This window comes from Leptonotus elevatus, chromosome 20 (assembly GCF_054856555.1).
Source record: "Leptonotus elevatus isolate MCC_2025b chromosome 20, RoL_Lele_1.0, whole genome shotgun sequence".
NCBI classification, from domain to species: domain Eukaryota; kingdom Metazoa; phylum Chordata; class Actinopteri; order Syngnathiformes; family Syngnathidae; genus Leptonotus; species Leptonotus elevatus.
Window position 1 is genome coordinate 1,499,881 of NC_141258.1, and position 12,175 is coordinate 1,512,055.

The 12,175-nt window shown below is 47.2% G+C and overlaps 1 protein-coding gene across 3 annotated transcripts in view; it reads left to right on the plus strand.

Annotated features, from left to right (window-relative positions):
• vti1a (vesicle transport through interaction with t-SNAREs 1A) overlaps window positions 1-12,175 on the plus strand; it is a 106,623-nt gene that overhangs the window by 77,698 nt on the left and 16,750 nt on the right. The window lies entirely within an intron of this gene.

Below are 12,175 nucleotides of genomic sequence, written 5' to 3' on the forward strand. Positions count from 1 at the left end.
TTCCCCGCTCCCTCTTTCTTGTCGCCCCCCTCCCTCGCTGTCGCCCCACTGTGGATTTTGATTAAGAGTAATATGTAAATGACAGCGGCTAAATGTAAAACCGGGGGGCCGGGAAGGAAGTGCCAATTGAAATAGATGCTTCAGTGCCCGTAGACAATTTGGACCTGGGGGGGGGCGACAAGAGAGGGCAGGCCAACTGTAACCGATATTTCTGCATATGTCTCCATTTTGTCACGTTTGATTACGGCAAGCGGAGGGAGATTGCCAGTGGGGGGGGGGGGGGGCCTTGGGGGTGGTCAGTCACCCATAACTATCCAACAATCATTCATCATCCCGTCCCCTCCGTTAAGTAAATAACACACTTATTTCAATATTATCATATTAATGTTAAAGTTCAGCTGTCACCTAATGGGAAGACTTAATCAGACGTAGCGTCCCAGCAAGCAGCCGCCTCGTGCGAGCCCCCCCCCCCCCCCCCCCCCAAACGAACGCCCGGCGCAAATCAGGATTTATGAGCGCTCCCGCTAAGGTTCGCACCTCCCTGACGCGTCTCAAAGAAGAAATATTTGGATTGTGTTTTGGCGCTAGTTGAATAAAAGACCGCTTGGCTTTCTCGGAGTTCACTCCCTTGCCTTTTGATTGCTACTGTTGGAATTGGAATCATTGTGACGTTGGTCTTAGATATGATTTCGAATGGAATTAGGAAGTCTTAAAAAAAAAAAATCTTGAATTTAGCTTGAGCAACCTTGTAGAATTCAGAAACACATTCTAGGCTAAAAAGAACATTGATGATACATTGCAGTTGACATTTTCTTCTGTTTTAACTTATTTGCTCCCAAAAACATAGAAACACGTTCTATTTTAAAAAAATCCAGTGTCCCAAAGACATATTTATATTTTTTATGTTTTTTTTTAAAGTGCTAGAGCATACAGAGGGCTTTGATGCAGCCTCTGAACTGAAGAGAACATTTGAAGCAATGGTAGTGATTACAAAATGGAGCAGGTGGCAGCAGAGTATAAGAGATCAACCAGGGCCGTGTTGCAAAAAGCTCTTTTTCCACACAGGTTTGTGAATAATTAGCTGTATTCTAATGCTAATTGCTGCAAAACGGAAACACATAGAAATATACATTTTGTTTCCTGATGAAAGAAGAGACTCAAATGTTTCTTTTGGTAGGTTCCATGTTTTTATAGCAATAGAACACAATATTCTGGGGGACTTGCAAAATCAGTCCAAATCCAGTAAAACATCCGGGAGCGATGGAGGTTGCTTCAGTGAAAATAGCTGCCAGTGAATGAGTTTCCAGATAGCTGTGTGTAATTTTTTTTTGTGTGTGTGTGTGTGTGGGGGGGGGGGGGGGTCATTTAAAAATGGCGGCCTTGTTCCCTTTCACCTCTTGTCCAAGTGTGGCGTTGGTTTTCCAGTTGTCACCCCTGCAGAGAAACAATCAGACACCCATTTAGCAAGTTGTCAGGGTTAAAAAAAAAGCCAATTAGCCTAAACACTCGTCTGAAAAAGGAACTGCAGGGCATCTACTTTCACTTCTTATACTTATTTTGTTTCATGTTGGTTTGAATCCATTTGAGGAAAAGTGGCGCTTAAAAGCTCTGCAAAATCGGCTTTCTTAAAACTTCACAATTTGGGTGAATTGTGCAATGAAGACAATTTCCAGGGCTCGATTTGTGGTCCGTCGTCATTCGCACCCGGGATGATCCCTGACACGATGTCCCAAGTTGCCAACCGACGCAAGCGGTTCTACATCCAAGCGATGTCCATCCCGGCAGCCTTGCGCTGCATGAATATGGAGCTGTTCTGCGGTGCGGCCGAGAGCTTGCTTATGTTTTCCGTCTGATATCCAGGCGGCCCCTCCATTCCCATTTCAAAGGGAGGTCCACCCGGGGCTTTGACTTTTTCATCTGCCTGGCGACTGAGTCGACCACCTGCATGTGGGATCAGCTGGCAGCCAGGGTCCGACTGCCCCGCTGCTTCAACCCCCCTCCCCCCCCCCCTCCCCCCACTCCTGCTCCTCCTCATCTTGCCTGCTTCACTGCCCCCTTTTACTGTGCCCACTTCTTCCTACTGCCGGAACCCCAGCGGTCCCAAACTGGGCCGGGCGCCACGTTTCCAGTCCCAGCAGTTCCAGTGGCAGAACAGATCAGTTGGGAGGCTCCAACTAACTGCAGTGGGAAAAGTAACGTTATTGCTGTTTTTAAAGAATTGAACATAACAACAAACTAAGGCCTGATTTCTTTAAGACTTCCTTAAGACCGATTTAAGACTTATATCCTGTGTCTGCTGAACACACAAAGAAATACCTCGCAGTTCATTTTTCGACCAGATCTCTCTGCTCACCATGCATACCACTACCCCCACTCTCCATTCCAGCAGTTTTATGAACATCTTTGTGGGCCCTTTGGTTGATCTTTTCAATTTTTAGCCTCAAACATCTGGAAAATGGATGTTCAGCAATGCAGAATCCAAGGGCAGTCGCAAGGAGTCATGCCATATCACGTGACCGGATCTCTCTGCTCACCATGCATACCACCACCGGCACGCTCCATTCCAGTAGCTTTGTTAACACCTTTGTACGGCCTTTTGGATGATCTTTTCAATTTTCTGCCCCAAACATCTGGAAAATGGATGTTCGTCCAAGAGCAGTCACAAGAAGGAGTCATGCCATATCACGTGACCGGATCTCTCTGCTCACCATGCATACCACCACCGGCATGCTCCATTCCAGTAGCTTTGTTAACACCTTTGTTCGGCCTTTTGGATGATCTTTTCAATTTTCTGCCCCAAACATCTGGAAAATGGATGTTCGTCCAAGGGCAGTCACAAGAAGGAGTCATGCCATATCACTGATAATAAAATTCCTTTCAAGTCTGCATTTTCATGCATCTGCAATTTGGCTTCCGAGTAAATGAGGCCAAAATTCCTATTTTTTTCTTTGCGTGGTTAGGCTGTACGTTGTATACTTTCCCAGCTCGTGGGTCTGTGTTTGTGGAATGCGGTTATGTAGGTCACGTCACTGACGGCGGCGTCCCGGGGCTCTTTTGAAGCGCTCGATCGAACAAAACGATTTGATTTGGGCAATAATTGAAGCTGAAAGATGGAGCACAATGTTGTTTACATCTTTCGCCGTCGCCTTTTGTACTCTCCCTTGATTTATTTATTGTTGACGGCGAATTTTAGGGCCAGACCAATGGGGAAAACTTTCACTGAAAAGCCTGGGGCGGGATTTCCACACAGTATCTGGGGAGAGTTTGTTTATTTACATAATTGTGGGGGTGGGCGGGGTCATTGTAATTAAAATGACCAATTGCTCCGTTTTTGACCTCCAATGCTTATGCGTTTCATGGCTGCTGTTTTGGTTAGCACCGAGGTCCCATAAAGCGCATTCCTGTTTTGAAAGCCGCAGTCCATTTTGTCTGTCGAACTTGACTTTTTACACGCTAACGCAAACTCATCGCAGCATAACCCGAGCGGCAGAACATTCCCGCCGGATCTCGTTTGCGTGTGATCTCGACGATAGATTCCGTGTTAGTACATGGAAACACGTTTGCCATATTGTCACGTCCCCCGCGGGTCAGCCCTCATCCCGCCGAGGCCGCCGGGGAAGCTCTTCATGTTCAAACGTCCTTATTCTGGCGTGAAGTTAAAAAACCGGGAATTGTGTCTGACCTCCGCAACTTTTAAGTGGCGAAATGGCCGCAGCTGTGCCATCCATGTGCATGAATCGTATGCCATGGATTGGAAACGTTTGCTTGGGTAAGCAAAGTACTGGATTTATGGCTGTTGGGGACATGAGCAGAAAATGACCTTTTTATAAAGCACTGCTGTTTTGGTCAGCAACTGAGTTTGAATCGGCTCAGCGGTTTAGTATTGAACTCACTTACCACCTTTCGTTGAATTTGAGGGAGGAGTTTATTTGTCTTCAAGTGGCGAGCTCACACAGTGGCAGCAAACTATTTAAGGAATTGTGGCATTTGAGCAAAACAATACTTGAACTATACTAAGAACGGCTTGTGCGTTTGTGCAGGCCGCCTCGGGACAATGGCAGGGGTTGCGCGCCTCGCCCTCATTACTCGCCAAACAAGCGCCGCCGCCACCTCTTCTCTCTCGCTGCATCTTTTCTTCCGTCCTGCCTCCCCGCTCGCCCATTAGAGGCGCTTTTTGTTTGGGCCTGTAGAGGAGGAAGCTGTTGTTGACATGGAAAGGAATTTTTTAGTTTTGTGTTTGTTTTATGAGGTACGGTCAGGACCCACTGAGGTGTTATTGTCTATTATTCAGGATTCGGGACCCTTGCATTTGTCTTTTAAAGAAGAATACACCTGGCAACTAATTGGGATATATGAAGTGGGTGTTTTTCTACATTTTGAGCCATTGTTTAGTTTTTTAACCTGCTAACTATTTGCTACATGTAAGAAGTATTTTCAAACAATTTGAGGGAGGCGTTATGTTTGTCTTAAAATTGATGAGGCACCTGACAACCAAATAAGACGAATTGAAATCCCTACAATTTGTGATGGCCATTTTTTTCCAGCTGGCAACTAATTGAGACATCCATCCATCCATCCATTTTCTGTACCGCTTGTCCTCACAAGGGTCGCGGGGGTTGCTGGAGCCTATCCCAGCTGGCTTCGGGCAGTAGGCGGGGTTACACCCTGTACTGGTTGCCAGCCAATCGCAGGGCACACAGAGACGAACAACCATACTCACAATCGCACCTATGGACAATTTGGAGTGTCCAATTCACCTGCCATGCATGTTTTTGGAATGTGGGAGGAAACCGGAGTACCCGGAGAAAAGCCACGCAAGCATGGGGAGAACATGCAAACTCCACCCAGGAAGGCCGAAGCCCGGACTTGATCTCACAACCTTTTGCACTGGGAGGCGGACGTGCTAACCAGTCATCCACCGTGAGACATATTGAAAAAAAAAAGTAATAATTTTTAAACCTGAGCGGGCCGTTTTAGACGACTGCTCAAAACTAAACCTACAACAGGAAAACGGCGATTCCTGCATTCTGTCCCTTTTCCCCAGCCGTCACTCCGAAGAACTTTTGGACAGGTAAAGCCTCCCTGGTACCCCACCCGCCCCCGTCCCCACACCCTTCTGACGGGCAAAATCAGAGGCTGCCGCGGTCCAACAGGCGCTCGACGGCGGATCAAACGGGGCGGGTACCCTTGGAGTGACACCTGGAGCCACTTCAAGGGGACGCCAGCGCCACTGATCTCTCGCCGTCTTGTCGCAGTGACAGTCAGCCGGGGTTAAAGGAGGGCTAGAAGAAAAAAAAAAAAGATGCTTGACGAAGCATCACCTCAGTGTCGGCTGCGGGTCTACCATGAAGATTGTAGATGGCAAGATGCGTTTGATTTATTCCAATTTTGAAGCATTTTTACCAAAGAAAACGCTCTCAATTTTCACTTGAAGCCAAATGTTGTTTTTAAATAGAATCATAATATCGTTGGCATCGAACCGGAGCATTCTGTGTCCCAATTTTGTTAATTTCATTTTTTTTTTTTTTTTCAAATTGAAGCTTTTGGTCAGCCCGTATGCGTCAATGTGTGAGTGTGAATGGTTGCTACATGCCCGGTGATTGGCTGACAATCTTGCCCAAAGTCCGCTGGGATTGGCCGCAATTCCCCTGCAAGTCTAACAAAGACAACCGCCATAGAAAATGGACGGACAGACGGACGCCCCCGCTAAGGAAGACTTTTTCATGTCAGTCACTGTGATTAGTTTCCTGCCAATCATGCTGGTGTTAAAACCAAGCGCACCCCCGAGGAAGGTGCGATGATGAAACCGACAGCATCGCTGTGTTGTCGATTGTTTGAAAGACTCTTCAACAACACAAAAGAAGAAGAAGTAAATCATTTGAACGGGTTTACGCCGAGGTCACCGTCAAGCATACGGCTCGTCCGTTCTCTAAATAAAACCTTGCCGACTTTCACGTCTTTGATCCACTAAATAAATGTGTTTTTTTGGTTGTTGTTTTTCAAACCCAGAGGCTAGAAGGCACGAGGACAGACCACCCCCTAGTCACCCCCCCCCCCCCCCCAGTCAACCCCCCCCCAAATCCCTCGCACACGCTTCGGTCTGTCAGGAGCTGTCGAGAAGCGAGCTCGTTTTTGTATTTGCTTAGCAGCTCCACAGATGTTGTCGTGACGATCCTCTGGTTGGAGTTCTTCTTCTGGCAATGCTCAAACGTCTCACATACAAAACAAAAAACAACAACTGGACAAAAGAGCACATTATTCATGGGTAGCGTCTGCTTTGCTTGTCTTATCAGTTCTACGTTGTCCCTGTGATGTTCTCAAGCCACATTTTGGCAGATAAAACCCACAAATCTATGACTGGAACTGGACTTCTTTTTCATCTTATTACAGCGGAACGCCCCAAAAGTTGGACAATCTAGATTTGGACCTAAATGTTCATGAAAAAATATCCTTTAAAATCACATTTGGATCAACTGTGCGTGTTTTGCTTTGGCCCTCTATGGCACCGTAAACACTACTTTTAGCACGTGTGTTGCATCTGCTTTAATTTTATTTTAGACGCCGCTTCCTTCCTGTTTCCATTCCTGATACTGACAAAAGTTTTTGTGAGTCCAATTTGTCTCTTGTGCGACTGATGTCGTACATTTGAATCAATCCTTTTTTTGCAAGATAGCACTGAGTGAAGATGTTGAAAGCTAGGTTGGGTTATCATGCTAAACGCAGACTAGCTAGCTATTTTATTCTCCCTGTTTCTATTCTAGTTGACAGGGCAGACATTGGCCAACTCTTTGTGAATGAAGGTCTGTTCAGATTCGGCTTTAGTGTGCGACTTCTATTTTTATCATAAGGAGCACTGAGTGAATTGGCAAACTTGCTAGGTTAGCTTCCCATGCTAGCCACCAACCAGCTAGCTGTATTTTATTTTGTCCGCCGTCTGCTTCCAAAGAAAAGGTACAGCGACAGTTTGGAACAATGATTAACAAATTGATATCAAAGGGATGTTTTGTTTGGACCAAATTGAAGTTTGTCCAGCGTCTCGGAAACAGATTGTTGTCAACATTTTTGATCTACTCAGATGACTCCAATAGCTGTGACTTCATCCAGTGTCAGATAATGACACGGGCATGACCACTTATGTGCATTTTGCGGCTTCCCACGATTGAATTAAGCCACTGGACCTGTCGGAACACACTCTCATCTTTGTGCGCCACACTGACGCAGGTTTTTTTGGGTTGCTAGTCTCATGCCTGGATGCCTTTTTGTCCCAGTGTAACAGCATTCCGCTGAAATTGTCCCCGCCGCGGACTCATTAGTGTTTCGGGAATTCACAAAAATGCCTTTTTTTTTTCCACCCGGCACAGCGTAAAATCAAAACCAAAGCAGAGTTACACCGCAAAAAAGCCGGTAGAGCCTCGATCGATACCCTGTAATGTCCGATGCCTAGCCTCCATTTTTAGCCTGTGGAAGTTGACTAACTGTTGTGTAATTAGGCGGTATGCAGTTAATCCCCAAAAGAGCGCTTGGCATTCATCTTGCAACGTTCCTAACATAAAAGTACGAGTCAAACGAGTTACACCGCCACTGATAAAGTTTGCAAAGCAGCCAAAATGTCTCCTGTTTGGCCGAGACATTTGTTCGAGACAAGTGCAGTGCATGTTCAAGGCTTGGCTGAGCTTTTCGGGGAGTCGACCAGTCGTGCACGACTGCTAATGACAGGTTGCATGTAACCGACGGCTTGTGTTTGTTTGGGGAAGAGTGCTACTCTGCGATGAAGTAGCTGCCCAGCTGGCAGCCCTTCTCTCGCCAACCCCCCCCCCCCCCCCCTCGCCTTTGGCCCACGCCAGCCAAACAGGCTGGCATGCGCGAGGCCATTGGAGGGCCGGGGGGGCTCTGACAGAGGAGGCAAGCTTTTGGCCGAGCACCCTGGTGCTAGGCTAGGCTCGTTGCCAGCCGGCGGTGGTCGGGAGAGGGCGGGGGGGGGGGGGGGGGGGGACTCCGCCGCGGTCTTCACGTCTCTGTGGCGACAGGGATCTCGGCTTGCACCTCCAGGGTCAACATCATCACTCTGCGAGCTGTCTCACGCAAGAATTTGCTACTGTACTGTATAATTGGGTATTTTTACTTTTGGCAGCCCAACGCCTGTTTTGTCCACGGCAACATAAGGCCCGCATTCACAAACATGTTACATCTCTTGACAGAAGAATCTTCAGGCGTGACGCTGCGGCCGCTGTCCAAAAAAGGTCATTAGCCCCCCGTTTAGCTGTGCCGCAGTGTTGGAATGTATTCGCAAAAAAGAGCCGACCCCCGGAGTTGCCGTTGCTAAGTTGGATCAGGTTTCCGCACGACCATTCCCCTGACTGGAAACTCCTTGGAGAAATTCTACTTTGAGGAAATCATGCAACACAATTCAAGAGGGAAGACAAGGACAAGGGACAGCAGTTTACAGCAAGAACAAAATGGCGTTAATGTCCATCGGTGGACAAAACCGTTATTACATTAGCCCATCATTGACGGACGCCCACTTTTTGGCGAGTGCTTTATAACACAAAGCCGAAAAACAATATAAAGACTGAGCACCGAGTGAAGCAGGTTTAAGTTTGTCGATCCGTTTAAGGTCAGCGCTCTCAAATTTAGCACCCTCTAGGAATTGCTGTGATTATTTTCTTCCAATGAAATTAGAAGCCTTTTTCTGGGCTTGAACGTGCCCAAAATTCATGATTTTCTCAGTTGGTCTGCGTTGTTCAAATGACATACAGTACAAGGGTTTATTTACAAGCGGTGCCAATGGCCGCCAAGAAGTACATTTGACATCCTGGTGACAAAGTACATACCAGATCATCTTGCGTGTTAAATTCTTAACATTCAAAAGCCCAGAAAAAAAAACAATTTCTTGGATTTCGTTTGTTTTTCGAGTCGGGTACATACCTATGGGCCATTGGGTGAACTTTACCCGGCCCCCCCTTCCTGGCCCCTGGTGGCGCCAGTATTGCAATGTTGTGTTGAAGGGGAAGTATGAGGACGTTGAAGTCTTGGCCTCGCGTCCTTGCGTTACTTTCCCATCCCCTCCCATCTCCTCATGTAACCCGACTGCATCAGCGGGTATTGCACGCACTCGTCAGGATCCGGCAACAAATGTTTTCCCATGTTTTGTTGTCCGGATTGTTTCACTGTTAAATTGTCACCATCGTCTCAAGAGTCTGTTTTCATCAATCCAGCCATCCTGAATATTTTTCCCTTTGGACAAGAATGTTGGGGACGGACTTGACGCAAACGGTTTTCTAAACACTGGTTTCACTCGAGCAATCTTTAATTACACCGTTTGGTAGGAAAGAATTGAAGTGGGGCACCATGTTAGCAAAGCGTATAATAGTGAGGGACACCGCATCCACATGCAAAAATATCATACGCGAAAACCGACCCTGGAAAAACATGGAGGTATTAAGGGTGTGCAGACTTAATGATTTTACTCCCTGGTGGTGTAGTTTTTCACTTGCCTAACCTTGGGTCATGGTTTCCTGTCTCTGTGTGTGCCATTTGATTTGCTGGCGACCAGTCTAGGGTGTTTTTCGGGACCATGAACAGGGTAAAGCTTTTGAAAATGGGTGGATGGAAAGTTTTGCCTTGTGATGGACTTGCGAATAGTCCAGGATGTAGTCCGCTTTTTGCCCAAAGTCAACTGGGATAAAGACCCGAATAATGACGGTTTCGATATGGATTGATAAAAGGATTTTGCCCTGCGATTGACTGGGTACCAGTCCAGTTGTGTGCCGCGCCTCATGCCCAAAGTCGGCTTAGATAGTTCCGCAGCTCGCGATGACCGTGAACAGGATAACACCGTATTCAAAAAGTAAACATATGGATGGATGAAAGTTTTGCCCTACGATTGAGTGATAACCCGTCCAGGGTGTTCGCCGCGGAATGCGGTCCAGTTTTTGCCCAAAGTCCACTCTAGGCCAACCGTGCCGACTTATATATGAATGGAAGTTTTGACCTGCGATGACGAGCGACCAGTCCAGGTTATACTCGGCCTGTCTTCCGTCGTCAGCTGGGATCGACTCGGGCGCACCCTCAAGAGAACAAGCCCTGTAGAAAACGGATGAATGGCTGGATAAAAAAAACGTGCGCGTACCATCCGATCCCATTTTTCTTCATTTGGGCGTCTTTCCCTTAACTCAACTCATTCCCAGCATACTCCCCCCCCCCTTCCCGGGCCAGTCAATCAGCTGTGCGTACAGGGGCCGGCATTCCGCTCGCGCTCGCCGTTCCAGTCCATTATTAGCGGCGTGAAGCGCGGCATTGTAAAGCAGAACAACGGATCAACCTCGGGACCATCAGAGCTATCGACACGGCGGAGAAAGACGCCAACAACAAGCCCTGTCACGCAGTCAACAGCCGGATTGTTTGCTGGCAATTGTGCGCGGAATGCGGACGGTTTAATGGGGACGCGTCGCTGTCTATTGACTCGACGGGGGCACGGATGGGAGCTTTGGGCCTGTTCCTGCGCGATATTGTACTTTTGTGTATGCGCAACATTGTTCATTGACGAGCTTTACAATCGTACAAGGGTTGCTCTTCAAGATGACACAGGCCAATTGTTAAGCGCATTTGTCTCTTGTTTGCTTTTTAGTGTGAAATTTCACCTTTCAACTGTTCACTGTTATCGCACATTTTAGTGAACCTGAGTGGGCTTCGATACCCATCTATGCAATTACTGTTTTTCCATATTTAAAAAAATAAATAAAATAGCGCCCAAACAATATTTATGTATACAAGTTCAGTTAGTGTTTTTGTTTTTTGTTTCCAAACTGTATTACCAATGAAAATTTCTCTGTCACTCACTACAACCATACCCATCTATGCAAATCAACCAGTGCATTTTATTTCTGTTTTACAAATCTGTCTTACTGAAATTGGTCTTCAATATATCTACAGTTAAGCAACCCCAAATTAACCATACCTGTGTATGCAATTTAGGCAGTTTTTTTTTTGCAAAATGCAAACCGACATTTTTTAGTCGGGTTGTTTCGAAAATAACCATTGCAAATCATTGTAAAGAACAAAATAGGTGACCAGCATTTTTTTTTACAAACTCTCTTCCCCAATTGTTGACGAGCTTTCACTTGTTTCAGTCCATGGTGGTGTTTTGAAGGCCTCTTTGTTCCGGATCCTCACTTCCTTTGTCCTCTGTTGGAATCTCAATTTCTTTATTTATTTATTTTTTGCAGTCACCCCCCTGCGTCGTACCTCAACCACCCGTCTTCCGTACGTCTTCCGCACTTCCTTGCCGGACCTGGCTGGAAGAAATGATTCCGTTTTTTTCTGAACCTTCTTCCTCGCATCACACAAACCCACCCCTTGCCCATCTTCTGTCTCCTAACGGTAAATGTTAAGATCCAGGAGTGGATCAATGGCGGTTATCCTTTGATGTGCCAGGACACATTAGGAGCTGCGGCTTCTAATTGGAGCGCCCAACCGGCGATCGATGTCGGCCGTAATTGCCTGACACGGCGAACGGCTGTGAGACTTTATTATCATTAATATTTAGACATGACGTGGGAGGACCAGAGTCGGGGCTAAATGTACACGGGCGGTGCGAGGCTTTGATCTCGCCGAGATAAGTAGATCGATCGGCGTGTCGGTCGGAGGGAAAATAGGTCGTGCAAGTGTGGCGAGAGCCGCGATGAACAAATTAGAGACGCCCGCTCCTCTCGGATGCTATCGAATTTCGCTGGGAAGTTTTCCCTTCAGCTCGGGGGAGGAGAAAAAGGTCGAGCGAAGCCCTGGTCCAATCTCGTGGCCCGGCGTCTTCAACTTTTTGGGTTTGGGAAATAACAGCCACCGTCTCATTAGCTGACTAACAATGCACTTGACTTGCTGCTTGCGGTTCAAGTTTGTCTCTTTTGACAGCCGGCATTGTTTAGGACACATAATAGCAAGGCAGAGTGAGTTGGACCCCCCCGCGAGGGGCGCTCGGAGCCGTGTCCGCGGTGTCAGCGAACACCGGATACTGTTACGGAAAACCACGCAGTGAGCACACTCCCCGTCTGAGCAGCTTGACTAATCCCCCTCCCGTGTCCAAAGTGTACTTCCTGAAGGAGTCGTACCGTAATCGCTGTACTTAACGGCACAAAAACACGCCTTGGTTGTTAACGCTGCAACCTGATTTCATTAACAT